General features: G+C 46.9%; 1 long non-coding RNA gene across 1 annotated transcript in view; it reads right to left on the reverse strand.

Annotated features, from left to right (window-relative positions):
• Positions 1 to 19,173, reverse strand: part of LOC106832150 (uncharacterized) — a 149,871-nt gene that overhangs the window by 98,151 nt on the left and 32,547 nt on the right. The window contains exon 4 of the long non-coding RNA XR_011505737.1: positions 10,465 to 10,582. This is a non-coding gene — a long non-coding RNA (uncharacterized lncRNA). The remainder of the gene's footprint in view (positions 1 to 10,464; positions 10,583 to 19,173) is intronic.

Below are 19,173 nucleotides of genomic sequence, written 5' to 3' on the forward strand. Positions count from 1 at the left end.
AACAGTTTAGTGGTTACCAGGGGAAGGGGGGTGGGGGGTGGGCACAGGGGGTGAAGGGGACCACTTATGTGGTGACAGACAAGAAATAGTGTACAACTGAAATCTCACAATGATGTAAACTATTATGAACTCAAACTTAAAAAAAAGTTGTTAGATACCCAGTAGTGGGATGGGGGGGTCATATAGTAGTTCTATTTTTAGTTTTTTGAGGAATCTCCACACTGTTTTCCACAGCGACTGCACCAGTTTGCATTCCCACCAGCAGTGATGAGGGCTCCCTTTTCTCCACACCCTGTCCAATATCTGCTATTTTTAGTCTTAGTGATTACAGCCATTTTAACAGGCGTAAGGTGGTATCTCAGCGTAGTTTTGATTTGCATTTCCCTGATGATTAGTGATGTTGAACATCTTTTCATGTGTTTGTTGGCCATCTGTATATCTTCTTTGGAAAAATGTCTGTTCCTATCCTCTGCCCATTTTTTGGTTGGGTTGTTTGGGTTTTTTTGCTGTTGTTCAGTTGTGTGAGAAGAACTCTCCATTTTGTGACTGCCAACTTTAACTTCAAGGAGGGCACCAGAGCCATCAGACCTTCCTGAAAGCTTGATGACTGGGTTTGTTGTAGGGTCCTGCCACGGTTAACCCTAGACTCAGGCAGGTGTGTGGAGGCCCTCCATTCTGGGGAGGGCCCACCCTTCTTCCTTTCATGGGCCTTGTCTTGTTGGAGAGCCAAATAAAAGGCTCTGCCCACTCAGATTCAAAAATCTATTCATTAATGGGATGCAATTCACATTACGTGCCACTAACTACCTAGGAAGGCAGTAAAAATTAACAAGCAACTACAGCTTAATTGTTTGATAATGACAGGGAGTTCCAAAGTGCCCTCTTGAGTAATAAAATTAACATTTAAGCTAGTCCAGTTAAAGAACCTTCCCTTAAAGATAACTCTTCACTATTAACATGGCTTATTTATTTATTTTCTCTTTGGGCAGCTCCAAAATATCACAAATATGTACTGAACTTTGAGAATCTGCCCAACGTTCCAGGACAGTGACCTGAGTGTCTGCAGAGTTTCAGGTGAACTACAGAGGGCCCCTGCCACACACACACACTGAAATCAGATTGCCCTACCTGTACTTAAGCAAGGGTAGAGCAGCTTCTCAGAAGCCAGTGCATCTCCCTAATGGGAGACGGGGCCTGGGGGAGGCTGCCAAAACACTGCATAGGGTAGGGTCCTATAAAATCTCAGAAATCGGGGCCAGCCCTGTGGCATAGTGGTTAAGTTTGTGCACTCCACTTCAGCAGCCTGGGGTTCATAGGTTTGGATCCCAGGCATGGACCTAGACACTGCTCATCAGCCATGCTATGGTGGCATCACACATACAAAATAGAGGAAGACTGGCACAGATGTTAGCTCAGCGACAATCTTACCTAAATAAATAAATAAATGAAAATTAAAAATCTCAGAAATGAAATTATTGCTTTAACATCATTCTTTTACATTTGAGCTTATACCATTATTCTAAGGTCCTCTCTGGGCTTTTGTTTAAGGGAATGCAGTGGTTTTTAAATATGCCTGTAAAAAGTAGAGTCTAATTTCCTTTCCTTTGAACGTGGGGAGGATTTAGTGATTCTCTTCTAATAAATAAAATGTGACAGAAGGGACCTTGTGTGACTTCCAGAACTAGGTTCTAAAACAGATTCAGCTTCCACCTGGGTCTCTCTTGAGATGCTTGCCCTTGGAATCCAACCACCATGCTGTGAGGAAGCCCAAGCACATGGAGAAGCCACAGTTGGGTGTCCTGGCCAATAGACCCAGCTGGGCCCCCAGCCACCAACACCATCAACTGCCAGACTTGTACGTAAAGGAGAATTTAGATGGTTCCAGCACCCAGCCTTTGACCCACGCCAACTGAGGCCCCAGACAGGGTAGAACAGACACAAGTCATGTTTCCTGTGCTTTGAATTCCTGACCCACAGAAACTATGAGAGATAGTAAACGATAATCATTATTTTAAGCCACGAAATTTGGGGATAAGCTGTTACACAGTAATAGATGACCCCTACAGGAAATTTTACAGACATTGGGCTTCCTGGATCTGGAACCAAAACCACAAGGCTAGAAAGCCTCATCCACCCAGGACAGAGGGGAATGCAGAGGGAGGAGGGCTCAGCTGTGCCTGACCACTGCCCCAGCCACCCGCCTTCCAGCATGCCGGTCACTCTGCTAAGTGACAGACCCGAAAAGAAGCTCTTTAGCCCTGAGCGAATTTAAGGTTGAAGAGTTTGTTTATAATTCACAGAGATAGGACTAAGCACAGTTTATCCACCTGGGATGTTTGCTTTCCCCAAAGAGCTAAGGATTGGCATTGATAACCCCTTGAAAGTGGCCTTTCAGACAGTCCCATCATGCTGTGGCTCATTTCACACATGCTTGGGAGAGAGGAAAAGCCAACAAAGAGGAAATGGCTGTGTTCTGGGACATGTCATGCCCACCCCTCCATGCTCGGCCCCAACTCCACACCCCATGTCCACTGTCTCTCACACCAGCACTGTTATCTTCCCAGGCCAGGCCAGCTGTCTTCTCATTCATTCATTCATTCCATACGTCTTGAGCACTTACCGCATCAGGGAAAACAGACATTAATCAACTAATCATACAAATAAAGAATTTCACTTGTCCTGAGCACTAGGAAAGAGAAGTACAGGATCCTCTGGGGAGCTGGGGACATTTCAGCTGAGCCCTAAAAAATTAGAGAATTAGTGAGGCAGACAGAGGTGGGGTGTGGGCATGGGGAGAGCATCCCAAACAAAGGTCCACACAATAGGAAGAAACTGTGTGGCATGTGGGGATCAGTCAGGATGCCAGGAGTGGAGAAAGCAAGAAAGAGAGCACCCCCAAAGAATCTGAGGAGGAAGGGAGCAAACGGGATCATGTGCGGCCATACAGTAAGATTTCGTCTGTCCTCTAAGAACAACAGGCAGCTACAAAAGTGTTTAAAGCAGGAGAGTGACAGGGTCAAATTTAGTCTGCTAAATCATTTCAGTCCTCTAATCCCATCTCCCGTCTGTGTGTACACCTCTAATATAACCCAGATCACATCATATGATAGCTAGCTGCTTAGGTATCTTTCTCCCCCCGGGGCTGATGACCTCATGAGAACAGAGATAAAGTCCTAATCATATCTGTAACTCCCTCAGGCTCCCTACTGCTTTTGGGATCAAGTGCAAACTCCTTCTGTGGTCTGCAAGGCCTTGCACCTTCTGTCCCTTACCCACCTCTCCAGAATCCTCTTGAGTCGCCTCCTCTGCTCTCCAGTCATTAGTCATGGCCCAGCCACACGGGAAGATATGTCACTTCCTCGAGGGTCTTTCAAGACGCCCTGGCTAGGAGAGCACAACTGCTAAATATTCTCTGAGCAACCAGTGCTTCCCCATCAGAGCACCCACCAGGATTTATACCACTACTTACATACATTCTTTAATTTAATATCTGTCAACTTCATGAAAGCAGAGAACTTGTCTGCCTTGGTCACCATCATGTCCCCAGTCCCTGGCACTGTGATGCTCACATTTGGCATTCCACAAAGAGTTGTTAGAATGACAGAATGAATGAGTGAGGACATATGAATGGGTAAATGAATGGACAGATTAGTGCACGACCCCAGTGGCCACCCAGGCCAATTCAACAGCTGATGTTGGACACCTCTTTCTGGTCGCCCTCCAGGCCCATCAAGGACATAACCTCTTTGCTGGCCTCACTGACACGCCCCTGGAAGAAATCAATGTTAGCGATGGCTTTATGGAATAAATGGAAAGTAGAAACAGGTGGAGAATGCCAGGAAGGCATTTCTGGCAATCTCTGAATAGTTATTATCTTAATCCTTCTGCCAAGCAAGAGGAGGAAAGCTGGCAAACACCCAAAACGAGTCCTTGTAAATGTTGACGTGTATGGGACATTGGCTGCATTCATGAGCTCCCCAAGTGCAGGGCATTTCAAAGCCTTTCAGAGGAACTAATAGGATCAAAAACAGTCCTTTAGGTCAATGCTTCTCAAACTATCTCTGATAAAAGGCCAAGTTTATTCTTATTTTCAATCTATCACAGATCAATACTTCATGCAATACAGAAATGATACACTTGGATAAGGCAGCAATGTCAAACTGCTATAAAAGTTTTTAAATGCTCACTTCCAATTTCTGCACTCGCTTCATCACGGATAACAAATATTTTGTAGACCCACTCCCATCTGCAGGCCGCACTTTGAGTAGCACTGAGTCAGGTCAGTACTTGTAACCTCACCACCTCATTCCTCAGCTGTGGCAGACATGTTAATTGATCATCACACATTTCCCCAGCAAGCCCATGTTTGCCTCTAAAATCTTTCTCATCCCAGTGTTCAAGACAGCCATCACCATGTAAGCAATCAGGGATACCACGAGAAATTAAACTTATTTACCATCCCTACTCTACATGGTCCACAGATTGGCCATCTGTCATATTTATGCCCAGGATAAGGAAATGTCTACATTTTTGTTTCCAGCCTAATGAAAAGTTCATGGAAAACAGCCATCTCATCAAAGGAAACCCCTCCTGTTCACTCAATTCATTAACGATCTTTCTGCAGCTTGAGAAGCCCTCAATTCATACATACTAAGAGAAGATGTAGAAATCTGTACCACATACAGAAACTTCTGATGTGTTCTCAGATGTAAACTGTAGGGATCGCATTTGGGAACCTGAATTCTGGCCCTTCCTTGCCTTGGCTCTTTCTTCCCTCAAATTCTCCATTCCTATGACTCACCTGCTTTTATTTCAAGTTGTCCCAAGGGCTCATTCACAGAGGTTGTTTTCACTTCTCATTACCCTCTTTGTCAAAACAGTGAGGTTTTCATTCTTCCCACATTCGATCTTTTCCCAAACAAGATTAAAATCCCTCCGCCCTTCTTGGGCAACCATCAAGCTATAACCCAACCTCCAGTCAGTGAGAGGCAAAGAAGAAGAAGCCACAAGGGGAGACAACTGATGCGTTGTCTCTGTGCTTCAGATCTGAAGCTCACTCTAGAGAAAGACAAGCTCCCCTTTGAACCTTTTCACTCAACTCGCCTATAAATCTCCCTTTGAAATGTTTTTTGCAACTTCCTCTTGGTCCCACAAACCATGGAATCACAGACTGTTAGAGCTAGAATGGGCCTCAAAGAGCATCTGCCAACCCAAAGCTCTCCTTTGACTAGGGGAGGAAACAGTGAGGGTTGTCTGAGCAGTCAGAAGACCCCAGGCCCCTCACTAACCAACTGGATGACCTCAGAAGAGCCAGTTCACCTCTCTGAGACCATTTCCAAGAAAAACAGATAAGATCCCTAAAAGGGGGTGATTGTGACCCGCTCACAGGGCTAATTGAGAATTAAATGAGATAATGTGAACAAAAATGCTTTGAAAATAAAAGCACCATATGAATCTCAGGATTTTAACTGTTTTTCTCATAGCATCACAGTAAACTAGAGGCCAATGTCAAAGTGGAAACACTGGGGGTAGAAAGGGGAATGAATGATCCAGTACACCTTTGACACTGCCTTCTTTTGGTTTTTTTCTTTTTTCTTTTTTTTTTTTTTTTGCAGGGAAAGATTCGCCCTGAGCTAACATCTGTTGCCAATCTTCCTTTTTCTTCTTTTTCTCCCCAAAGCCCCACTGCATAGTTGTATATCCTAGTTGTAAGTCACTCCAGTTCTTCTATGTGAACTGCCACCACAGCATAGCAAATGACAGACGGGTGGTATGGTTCCATGACTTGGAAGCGAACCTGGGCCGCTGAAGCAGTGAGCACCAAACTTTAACCACTGGGCCATCAGGGCTGGCTCGACAATGACCTTTTTGACTACCTGGGAGCTGGAATGAATTTAATGAAAATAATCAGGGGATAGGAGCCCATTCGTGGTCCACAAGAGCTGATAGCAGCTTGAACTAGGATGGTGGTCATGAAAAGAAAAAGTGGACAGATTCAAAAATATTTATGATGTAAAACCATCAGGGCTAGCTGATGGATTGGCTGTAGGAAGACAGAGGGAGAGGGCTTGTTCAGGGTGATGTTTCCAGCCTATTTAACTGGATGGTGGTGTGGTTCAATGAGATAAGAAACACCAGAGGAGACCCAGGTAGGTGGAGCACAGGTGGGCGATCTGAGGCTCAATTTTGAACATATTGAGTCTGAGGCGCCTTTGACACATCCAAGCAGAAATGTCAAATAAGACAGTGGAGCTGAGGGGCTGTGTGTGGTTCAAGACACAGAATGTCAAGTATATCCATGTAGGTGGGAATCGAGGTCATTGTCTAGGATGAGATCACCCAGGGAAAGAATACAGGGTGGGAAAAGAAGTGGGCCTAGGATGAGTCTTGAGGGACCATAATATTTAATGGCAGAGGAGGAACAAAGGGAGACCAGAGAGACAGCAGGAAAAGCAGACTAGTGTTTTTATCCAAGGGGAGAGCATCATTCAAGAAAGAAGAAATGGCCAGTGGCATCAAGCACTGATAAGGCTTTATTTAAGATAAAAGCTGAAAAATACCCTTTAGATTAGCAATGGAGGTCAGCGGTCCCTTTCCTGAAAGAGTTCAAACTCCAGGTCCTTTCCAAACACAGGGTCTTTCCTGTTCCTTCCCCTATTACCATCCAAGGTTCGAAATGGACCTCAAACCTCTGGGAAAACCAATCCTCCTCCGGGTTCTGAACACTATGGCTCTTTCAACATGACAGTTTGGGGCTTCAGCTAAGCCTATAACTTTCTGGAGGCCCCGCTCCACCCTACAGACTAAGAAATCCAAAAACTGAGATTGGTTTCTTCTAGATCACAGATGGCAAATATACAGCATGCCTGTTAACACCCACCACACCTTGGTCTACAACAGACATCACTAATTGATGAGAAGTCCTCACCTAAAAACATGTCTCTGGGGTCACTATCTCCACCTCTCATGTTCCAGGATGGCTATACAGCCCAGAACTGTGGATCCCCTGCCCACTTTATTGTCCCCCGTTACCCATCCTCCCCTGAGGAGGTAAGACAACAGAGGAGACAGAGACGAGCCACATTCCACGCCACACCACGTCTCTTTGTCCCTGGTTCCCTGTCCCTGGCTGCCGGCTGCACATAGCCCCTGGCCAGACTGTTGCATCTGTTCCCAATATTGATGCAATTCACAGTAATTTGCTTTGGAAACCAAAGCCTGGGGATTGTGGGCTTTTTCTGAAAAGCAGGCCCTGCTCCACTGGAGAAGGGGAATGACTCAGCTCACATCAGAGTTGTGTTTGTTTGGCTTGTTCTGTTGGACACAAACACCCACCAGGTCCTGCCCAGCACGGACGATGCACGTGCCTCCTCGCCAGTCTGATTTGGGAGGATAAAAAGCTCAACAAAGGAGCAGATGATCGAGAGGCTTATTTGCAGTCTGCACAGTTTATATTTAGCCATCTCGTGACTGGGTTGCTGGCTCTGTGTGGCAAGTGCCCTTGGGAAATTCAATCCTGGGGGATGTAGAGGTGGGACAGACCTGGGAGAGGGTAAGGAGGCTTTAGGTCTCAGGAAGGTGAGTCAACCAAATCTGTCGAATAAGCAATCAGCTGGAGACAGTATTTTGGACACTCACTTGTAGAAACATGGAAGAAAATATAAAAATATGGAAGAGGGGGCATTTTTCTTAATAATCTGTAAATTGCCTAGCACACAGGTATGCGAAGTGCCTCCTCCTTCCCTTCACGCCTACCCTCAAGAAGCCTGGCAGCGGGTGGGGACTCAGGAAACCTGAATTCTAGTCCTAGCCTGCCATCAGCTAGAAGCGATTTCCCTGCTCTGTAAAATGAAAGAGCTGGAGAGGGGGATCCCTAAGATGCCGTGGTTCCACTCGTGATGAGATAAAGAGAGGCAACCTACAGGATGTACCATGGGGGGGGTGGATGGGGAGTCATAATGGAACCTTCTGCAATCATTAAAAATTGTGGTGCCGATGCCACCCAACAAAAAATGAACTTCCATGAAAATGTATCTCAAAATCAAAATAATCTTGAGGAAAAAAATGACGCTGCTAATCTATATTAATTGAGACCGAAGGTATTTCTAAGGTCTCGCTAAGTGAGTAGGGCAGCAGCCGCATGAAGCAGCCGTTCATTGTCAGTCAGGCTTCCTGGGATGGGAGAGAGTGACCACCGAAGACAGGAGGGGTTTCCGCAAGGTTCTCTGAGAGGAAGGAGAATCCAAGGGGAGCCTCACTCACCCCTGCTGACCCGTCCCACTCCAGATTTTGAGATTAAGTTGTCTGGGAATGCAAATCCCAGAAAGTGATGCAGCCAGAGAAAGGAGGGTTTTATATAAGATTTTCGTTGCCTGTTTGGGTTTTTGTTTTTTGTCTCTGTGATGCTTAGCAGCTGAGTACATAGAGGGAGAACACAACACACCACCTTCCCCCAGCCCACAGCAGCAGGGGGAGCATAGATGGGGGGCACGGGTCCTAAGGGACCCAGTCCCATGGGGGACCCTCTTAGAACAAGACTGCGGCTTTCGGCAGAAGCTCCACCTCTTGGTGGGGCCCAGCCTCCTACAGATAGTGTTGTCTGGGCATAAATCCTCTCATTCTAGAATGACAAGGCAGAAAAGGGCCTTACAGATCATCCCTCACTCCCAGAGCAGTCCTAGTTCCGTGCAGTTCTCAAGCTGGCAGCCTCCTGAGCTAGTTCACTAAGGCTCTGGGTTCAGGATAATGGAGGGTTTGATCTGAGTTTCAGGGAGAGACTGGCTTCTCGCAAATATTCACCCAGTCTCCCGCATCAGATGCAGACACCTCAGCCCCGTCAAAGGTAACGAGGATTCTAACTGTCCCGGCGAGGTCTGAAAGAGCCAAGAGTCTCTCCCACTGCTTATGAAAACTGCACCTGTAGCTCTTCACTCCTCTGTGTACAAGTACACTCATCTGCTAAAACGAAAGGGGGGATGTCAGAAAAACAAAACTCTATCGTGGGAAAGCACCCCCCAAATGAGAAATTACACAAGGCGGCCTCCACCGGGCCAGTTCTCCAGTCTCAATTATCTTCACCACTTGGATTCGTTGAATCAGAATGGACTTTTCACATCATGTCATCATTTTATGAAGAAGCAATTTAGGCCCAGAGGAGTTGTGTTTCTTAAGCAAAGTCACACAGCACCCCAGGAACCAAGACTGGGGTCCTCTGGCTCCTATGCACATTTTGAAAGACTCTTAAAGGTTAAATTCCAATCCAAGACCCCATTCCTTTGTTTTATGGACAATAGGAACCTACCCCTCCCCACCGAAAGCCCCTTTTTAAAATTTCCCTTCTTGCACTATCTGTGGCAATCAATAGTGCACAGAACGGAATCATCATTGTAAGTACACTTCGTGTATCCCAATCAAGACACAGCGAGTTTGGGGTTCGGAACTTGACCTGTCCCACAGCGGCGCAAACCCCGGCAGCCTGGCTGCGCCTTCCCTGGGGGCCTCGCTTGCCTTCCTCCCGGGCTTGAGGCCTCTGCCTTGACGTGCCTGCCCCCTAGTGGCAGCAAATTTTACTGCAGTCACATTCATCTGCAGACAAACGAAAGAGAAATCCGGTGAAAAGAGACAAAGCGGGCCAGGTTATGATGAAGACGTTTTTTGACCTCACACACAAATACCGCAGCAGTTTGAACCTGTGGAGAGATGAGGCCAGAGTACCGAGGATCCTGGGTTGAAACTAGATTATGTAACTGACTCAAGGGCTAGTGGGACTAGCGGGCTCTGAGAATCTGGCATGGGCAGGAACAGAAGGACCTAAAATAGCAAAAGAGGGAGCATGGGCATGTGTGTGCTCCCAGCAAACACGGGCATGAGTGAATTCAGTCCTGCGCCCCCCACTTTGCACAAGCTGTCCCGCTGTTCAGACCACTGGTCCCCATACTTGCTTAGCTAAGTCCTGCTCCCCCCGCCGCTCTCAGCTCAGAGCTGCCCTGGCCTCCGCAGACGAGGTGAGCCCTCGGCCTATGCTCTCAGGGCACGGGGAACTTTCCCTTCATAAGACCATTCACAGACCCTAATTCTGTGTTTCTCTGATTATTTTCCTGCCCGCGCTAGAGGGTAAGTTCCATCAGGGCTGGTGCTGCGGCTGCCTTGTTGACTATTGACTCTGCACCCCAAAACAGTGACTAGCATATAGGAGGCCCTCAATACCTCTCAGCAGAATTAATGAAGCCAAAAGAGTTGGTTGAATGACTGCATTACTCTTTTTTACAGAATAAACAACCAGATCTCGTCTCAATGGAGAAAGCAGGCAAAGTGCATCTTGGCGCTTCAGGGCTGGGCAGCGCCGACAGTGGGATTTGTGTTTTTCTTGCCATGTCTCAGGATCCCTCCTAAAAGGGATCCCAACAAAAGGCACAAAATCTTCTGAAGGTGGAGACCTCCCCGAATATCACCCCAAATGCTCACCGTCGCCCTTGGGACATGTCTCTGGGCAGGTGTCTTCGCCACAATTACACTTCTTGGTGTCTTCACCATAATTACGCTTCTTGACCATCAGCGTCCGTAGGCTCAGCTTTCATCCCTGCTGTGGTAGGAAAATCTGCCTGAGGACTGAAGGACAAGCAGGTGAGAGGCTGCTGACCTTCTGGGCTGCCTGTCTGTGTGACGTCAAATGGCGCCTCTCTGCCCCGGGTTTCCGTTGACCCATTTGTAAAATAAGGATCTTGGGGTATGTAATATGAAAGTTACTGATTTTCAGGTCTCAGAAAGCCCAACTTAAGCTGCCTTAAGAGGGGTAAAAAAGGAGATACAGATTGCTCATGAAACTGAAAAGTCATAGATTGAAGCTTGACTCAACCCAGGCTATCAAGGAACGTCCTCAGAGCCTGGTTTCTCTTTTCCATCCTTCTGCTCTGCTCCCTTCTGTGTTGGTCCCCCCGTGGGCAGGTGCCTTCTCTATGGGGGTCTCCAGCAGCTCCAGGCTTTTATCCCCACAGCAGAAAAATAGAGGGCGTTTCTCTCAGTAGTATCAGACAGAAGTCCCAGGTCTGCCCCACTGGTGCCTTTGGACCTCATGCTCATCCACGAGCCAGTCCCTGCAGTCAGGTGGAGTTCTGGGCTGCACGTGGATCAACATGGCCAGAGGCCAGGCACCCTAGAGGGTGATTAAGGAAGCACCTCAGAATGTGGGGGAGTGGTTGCTAGATGCGCAAAAACAAAAATGGCCCTGCAGAGGAAGTGATCTGGAAGGACTCTTCCAGCTTTGCACACCCTCACGGGACTCTGATTTGATGCTGGGGAAACAGAAGGGAGAATAGAGCTACAGACATGCTCTAGAGTTAGCCCAACCCCAGACCCTTTCAAACAACCCAAATGCCAAATAGGACCCCCTCACCCATCCTGAAGGGAGAGAAGGGGTGTCATGAGCTGCCCTGATGTTGTGATGTTGACCCTCCAGAAGGCAAGGGACATCAAATGAATGGCATTTTGATAATGCCACTAAAATGGAACATTTCTATTTCCCCAAAAAGATGGACACTGCCAGTGAGATTCATAAAAAAAAAAAAAAAAGATTGTATTAAACTTTCCCTTTCACTGCTTCTTTATATCTCTTGTTGAAATGGAGCAGGATGCAGGTTGCCATGGTGACGGCTGAATTTTAAATAACAGGGCTCAGGAGCTCTGGCTGCTGGCTGCACCGCCCCAGGCAGGAAACCGTGGGGGAAGAAGAGAGGCAAAGTGAGAAGAGGAAGAGAGCTGCTGGGCTCATCCCAGGACACTGTAACTTCTCCAACTTGTTCTTACGCTGAGGATAAGGCCCCAAAATCACAGACTCCCACTGTGTCCAAAAATGAGAGAATGTGAAGCCCAAATGCATAAGCAGAGGACCTGGAAGTCACTCTGTCCATCCCTTACCAGATTCTCTCTTCTGACAGATGGATTTCTCCAACACTTACATCCCTTCCCGTGGACAACGGGCCCAGCCCTCGAAAGTTTTAGCTGGGCCACTGGAAATTTGACCCTAAGAGGAATGTTCAGAGAACCTGCAAGCCAAGAGCCCACAGGATTTTTAAGTGAAAGAGGAATTTGAGGTTAAGAGCCCAGTAACTGTCAACTCCCACAGCCCTGGCCACAAATTCCAGTTCTGCTCTTTTTTTCTAGAACCATCTAAGAATGAAATGGAGAGATTCAGGAAGTGGTGGGTTCCCCATGACTGGACATACTCAAGCCCGCATAGGCCACCCAGCAGCTGACTGACAGGAATGCTTGGAAACAGTTCCAGGCATCAGAGAGGTGGGGCCCTGCTAAGGGAGGCTTGGAGAAGCGACACGCCGAGGCCTTCGCCCAGAACTATTCTAAACTCCAGACCAGGAACAGGGAAACTAGAGGCTGGAAGAACCGGCACCCCGGAAGCACGGAAATCTGCTCTGACACCCAACCACATGTGGGGACTGGCTCTGACAGGGGATGGTCTCGTCTCTGTGCCTCTCTCAGCTAGCCCTGCCCCTTGGCTTTTAGAAGTTAAATAATAATAAACACAAAGATTGTTGCTCTAAGCTGGGAAAGTAGCAGGCTTACTAAAGCCGAAGGAGTCTGACGTTTCCCCCAGAAGCCCCGTGAGCAGAGGCCCCAGGAGAAAGGGGCAAGAGCCCAGGAGATGGAGCCCCTGGGCCTGGGACCTGCACCTCCATAACCTGCCCCACCCCGGTCCTGTGCCCCAGGCCTGAGGATCCAGCAGCTTGGGCCTCGGGTTCCCCATCAACACTCCCCAGACAGATCGGGCTGAGCAGGGGAGAAGAGAAACAGAAATGGCAGAATCAGGAGGGGGAAGCGACCCCACAGTCGTACCACCAGGCCACCCTCCCGTGCCTTCCTGAACAGAGGCAAGAACTCAGAGGTCCTCAGCCTTGAGAGGAGCAGAAGGCAGCCGCCCGGCACTGGCCTTGGCCTAACATTGGTGCTGCCCGAGACCTGCTGGCCTCTCTTTCCAACGGCAAGCTTAGCCCCAGACCACCACTTCCACCCCCAAAAAGTCAGCCCTGCCCACCCTGCGTGTGCACACGCACACACACACACACACGCACGCACGCATGCACCTAGAGCAGAGGGCAGGAGCAGCCTGGAGCCTCAGAAAGAGTGCCCAGGGATCCATACACACTAGGCTTGTACACACGTGAAACTACTCCTGGTGGATGCCGAGAATCCATCAACAGAAAGGGACCAGAAGACCAGAGGGTAGGGGACAGAAGGGAGACTTCTTTTCTACCACACGCCTTTTTGTAGAATTTCTCCCCCGTGCATATATTGCCTTTTCAAAAAGTAAATTCTGTTCCTCTTTCTAGAACACATCTGCTGAATGCGTCCTTTGTCCTGGCCACTTGAAGTCAGGAAAACTAAGTTCTAGTTCTGTTCTGCCACTAACATTGAAGTAGTGTGATGCCAGCCTGGGACTCAAGTATCCTCGGCCCCAGTTCGTGGGGCTGTAAATTGGGGTTGAGGAAACCTGCTCTACCCTCCTCGCAGGCACTTTGGGAGTTTGATGAGATCTAACAGTAGCAACAATGATAGTAGTTAAATGTATTAAGTGCTTGTCATGCACTGGGCACAGCGCTATAATCTCAATCCTAAAGCAATCCTATAAGATAGCAGCCAGTAGAAGCCTCATTTTAAGAGACAAGAAAAATAAGGCAGAGAAAAGTAATTTGCTCAAGGTCATGCAATTACATATCCGGCCTTCTGACTCCGGGGCCAACACTTTTACCCAATAAATGCCACGTGTCAGTTTGACATTAGTATTCATGATTCTAGAGGCAGCTTCCTGTCCCAGGAGGCTTGGGTGAGTGATCAGATTGCCTCCACCTGTTTGCCCCAATAGTGGCATCTGCTTTTACTTCAGAGAGTTCAATGAGGGGATAGAACCTACAGATAGGGATATAAGCAAATCCCAAAGTGGGATCCCATTCTAGATGTTAGGATTCATTTCGTGGCGGAGACCAGGGTAGTGGACCTGCTTCTAACGGCAAGAAGCCCCACCTGAGGCCCCTGTCCACACAATTAGCTTATTACTGCCCCACCCCCACTGTCGCCATGGTAACGAGGGACCTAGGATGCCAGTCGTCAATTGCTGTTCCTGATTTAAAGAGCCTTCCTAATGCACGCTTCCTCTTCATTCTCCTCTCTCCTGAGCACTTCACAGCCGTCTACCATATCTCCCAACTGGCAGTCCTGCAGCCCCCTCCTTGACCACCACCAGGGACAAGCAGCTCACTAACCACCAGGCCCAAACCATTCTCAAACCACCTTTAAATGCTTGCAAAGTCTTCCTGCTATTGCCCCGAAATCTGCCTCCGCATTCTGTCTAACTCTAGTTCCACTGCTTCCCTCGGGGGTCTCATATCACACCTCCCCCTGGCAGCCCTTCCAATAATTAGCGATGGTCCTCATCTTCTGCCTGGGACTTCTCTAGGCCAGTGGTTTGCAAACTTGAGCGTGCATCAGATGTGAGGATCTTGCTAAACCACTGAGTGCTGGGCCCACCCACAGAGTTTCTGATTCAGTAGGCCTGGGGTGGGCTCAGAAATTTACACCTTGAAGAGGCACCGCCACTGCTGTGGCTTGGGGATCCACTGTGAGAACCACTGCTTCTCATAACCACTCCTCAGACCTTTGAAAACTCCTTCTGTGTGCGAGTTCCCAGGCTTCTTTACCATTCTAGTCTCTCTCCTTGGGACCTGCTCCAGGTTGCCAATATGGCACCCAGAACTAGACAAGAAACCTTAAGTAGACATTTTGGGTTACAAGAAAGAAAGAGTCCCTCAGGTTAACTCAAGTAATAGGAGGTGTTTGTCGTGGACTTCAGACAAAGAGAAACCTCAAGTTTACGGCCAGCCCGCCTGGACCTCAGGCTGATGAGGCCTCTTGGGAAGAGCAGAGATGGCAGTGTAGCTGGATCTCTACCCAGAGGAAGAGATCTTGCCAGTCTCTTAGCAGCAGAGTGACATCTACCCTCAGCGCTCTCTGCCTCTTCTTACCCTATTTCTGCTGCCACCGACCAATTCCTTTATTCCCTCTCTCCTCGTAGATATCTCTATCTCTTAGCTTCTGCTTCCTCATTTTGCTTCTGTTTTCTTTGTTCCTTATGTCCCCTCTTGACCTTTACAACAGCAATGGCCTGTCTCCACGAATATTTCAGCCTCTGGGCCTGCCACCAATGGCCAGATTTGCCCTTTTTTTTCTAGTTCAAATTCCCAAAAGAGAGAATCGGAGTGGGCAAGCTTGTTCCAATTTGGGTAAAGCTCTTCAAAGCAGCCTATAGCTTGGCAGCCTTGGCTCGTAAAAGGTTGGACCACATGATTTAAGCAAAGGCTGGCCCCTCAGAAGGAGATCATGGGAGTAGCCTGCCATCCATTGGCTACCAATAGATTTAATCTTGCATGCCAACTCCATTTGAAAACTACTGGCTGCCTTAAAGACTGTGTTGAGAAGGATTCAGAGGCTACATCTGAACTCAATGGAGTATGATGAATTAGTATTATCTGTCATGGGCAACCAAGCAAGAAGCCTCCGGCTGCATGCCCGTCCCTTGCCATCCTAGTGTGAGAGTGTGTGGTCTGATGAAGGCAAACACGGAGGAGGCATCAACTTCCTCATTCTGAGTCTTCTGCTTCTCTTTATGGGTACTAAGATTATATTTGCTTGTTTAGACAGCTGGATCACGCTATGGCTTCACCTTGAACTTCAGCCACACAAAACCCCTAAGCCTTTTTCGTACCTGCTAAGTCACATTTTGCCCATTCTGTATTGTGCAAAAAAAAAGGAAGAAAAGGAACCAGTTAAATTTTACATTTTTCCCTAATAAAGTTCACCTTGTTTAATTTAGCCTGTCACTCCAGCCTGTTGAGATCTTCTTACTTTGAATGATGTCTTTTTCTGGCCTGTTTGATAAATTGCTCAAACTGGGTCTGCAGGCCTCTGTCCATGAAATGGAAGTTAAATGTCTATGTCATCTTCTTTACAGGATTGACACAGATAAATTTAGATTATTTGCTTCCATGGACCAACTATGCACCATTTGGGGGACAGTAGCCCAACAATTTTATGAAATTTTTTTTAGCCTCCCAGGTACATGTGTGTATTTGTCCGTTGTGTCCACAGTGAGGCCCATCAAAGATACTCAGACTATTCGACAGAAGCAGCTCCTTTCCTTGAATAATAGTTACCGTTCACTGAACAACCATCCTGGGTGGAGGATGCTTTACCACATAATTTCTAACCCTGTCAACAACTTTAAGAGGGGGTTTTTGTTATCTTTCTTTTAGGGATGGACAAGTGTGGCATAAAGGGTTTCATTACTTTCCAAGATCACACAGCTAGTCTGTGGTCGGGCCGCATCGCAGTCCCAATCTGCCTGATCCCAAATCTTGTGTTTCTTCTGCTGTGCCACCCGGCTTCTCCCTGTGCATGACTCTGAATGACAGAAAAACTTGCTAAAGGCAGAAACTAGGGGCTTATGAATATAGTCACCCATGGATCACGTTTTTAAAAAGCACACCTACTTAACAACAAAAAAACAAACAACCCGATCAAAAAATGGGCAGAGGACATGAACAGACATTTCTCAAAAGAAGATATGAATATGGCCAATAGACACATGAAAAGATGTTCATCATCGCTAATCATCAGGGAAATGCAAATCAAAACTACACTAAGATATCACCTTACCCCCGTTAGATTGGCAAAAACATCCAAAACCAAGAACGACAAATGTTGGAGAGGTTGTGGAGAAAGAGGAACCCTCATACACTGTTGGTGGGAATGCAAACTGGTACAGCCACTATGGAAAACAGTATGGAGATTTCTCAAAAAGTTAAAAATAGAAATACCCTATGACCCAGCCATCCCATTACTGGGTATCTATCCTAAGAACCTGATATCAGATATCTCAAGAGTCCGTTGCACCCCTATGTTCATCGCAGCATTATTTACAATAGCCAAGACGTGGAACCAGCCTACATGCCCAGAAACTGATGATTGGATAAAGAAGATGTGGTATATATACACAATGGAATACTACTCAGCCATAAAAAAAGACGAAATTGGCCCATTCACAACAATGTGGATGGACCTCGAGGGCATTATGTTAAGCGAAATAAGTCAGTCAGAGAAAGACGAACTCTATATGACTCCACTCATAGGTGGAAATTAGTATATTGAGAAGGAGATCTGATCGGTGGTTACCAGGGAAAAGGGGGGGTGGGGGGAGGGTACGGAGGGGGAAGTGGTGTATCCACAACATGACTAACAAAAATGTACAACTGAAATTTCACAAGCTTGTAATCCATCATAACATTAATAAAAAAAAAAAAAAAAAAGCACACCTATATTAGGTCTTAACAAGTATGATATATCCGTACTTTGGAATATTACACAGTTATTAAAAAAGAATGAGGTAGATTGACATATAGTCATACGAAAGACATCCAAGATGTTAAGTATGTCTATTCTGATCCTATTTTTTTAACATTACGCTAACATTTGTAAGTAGGAGGTAGAAAATTATGGGAGACTTTCAGTTTCTAAACTTTTCCATTTTGATTGAATTTTTACATTTAGATACTACTTTTGGAATCAAAAAAGAAATTAGGAAAATAAAGTGTTAAAATCATCAGTTACCCTTCCCTTCAATTCCTGAATTTCATGCATCTGCATGATGCATAAAGATTTGAGCCTCCTGTGTCTCCAGCACCAACAAGAAGAAATGCATTGCCTCACATAAGAAGATTTGAGGTAGGATAGGATTTGGGTGGGTTAATTCCACAGTTAACTGAATTATGCACCTATTCTAGAAACATTCACAGCAGACTTCTCACATCCTATTAGTCAGAATTGTATCACATGCCCCTGCTAATTCAACCACTGGTAAAGGGGATGAGGTCCTTAAGCCAGGAATGGACAATTGATTTGCTCCTTGGGACTGGAGAGGCCAGCCCCCTTTGAGGCACATGGCATGCCTTCTCTCTGAAGAATATTGGGGTTCTATTAACAAGGAAAAAGAGAGGAAGGGCTCATAGGTACAGAACCAATGGTGTTACAACTATTCCCTAAGTTAATGACGACACTATGCTCCTCTTATGAGTCTTCTCACCCAGTAATTGTATGTCCCTCCCCCGTCCACCCCCACCCCTACCCCTGTGTATTCACAGAAGCCCATTGTTCTGAGCCAGGTGTACTGGGTTTATAGACTATTTCAATTGTTAAAGTGTCAGCTAAAGTGCTTCTGCTTTTGTTACTGTTACTTATGCTGACAGGGATGTTCATAAATGCCTCTGGGATGCGCCATGGGAAATGTCACCATAAAGATGATTGAAACACACTGATTAAAATCTACTAAAGATCCAAAGCCACGGTCCAGTTGATTTCAGACACTGAGAATTCTGAAAGCAAGCAAGCAAGCAAATGATTTTCAGTGGTGGTAATATATGGCTCAGTTTAGCAGGATATACAGTGTTTGACAAGAAGGATTAAGCTGAATAGATTTTAGAGGAGAAATTTAAAGACAGACAGAGCTGTCTCGGATGTTTTGAGATACAGCTTTCTACGGGTAGGGTTCAGTGTGCTCTGCCACTCCTCTGAGAAACTGGAAGAAGCTACCACCCTTCATGGTTCAGCCTTTTGTCCATTTGGGAAGTCATCGAGACAAAAGGCTCCAGCCCCTACAAACTTGAGGAATCTCTGAGAGGGGATCAGTGATTTTTCTGGTAGACGAGATGGCCAAAATAGGCTGCCAGGGAGAGAGAAGGAGGAGGAGGAACCACGTCCCCAGCCCCATCAAAGCTGGACCTTGAATTCACCATGATCTTCATTTCTTCCCCCATCCATCACCACTCCCTTGTCCCCTAAAACGCCCTTTTCTTTGACTTGCCCCTCGTGCTAGATACCTTCGTCTGCCCCTCCTGAAGCACTCTCCACTCTTCTCCATCCCCCTGCTCTGTGCCCCCAGAGGCTGACCTGGAGGGATAGATCAACGGGCTCCTGGCCCTCTGACTTCCAGTTGGGTTTGGCACAGGAATGAGATCAGTGGGAAGGGGTAGAGAGAACTTAGAGAGTGAGGTTGAGGTATTTATTTTTCTGAGGTCCCCAAGGACTGGCTACATGTGGAAGTCTCAGCTCAAGTAA

The sequence above is a fragment of the Equus asinus genome, chromosome 9, assembly GCF_041296235.1.
Source record: "Equus asinus isolate D_3611 breed Donkey chromosome 9, EquAss-T2T_v2, whole genome shotgun sequence".
Taxonomy (NCBI): Eukaryota; Metazoa; Chordata; class Mammalia; order Perissodactyla; family Equidae; genus Equus; species Equus asinus.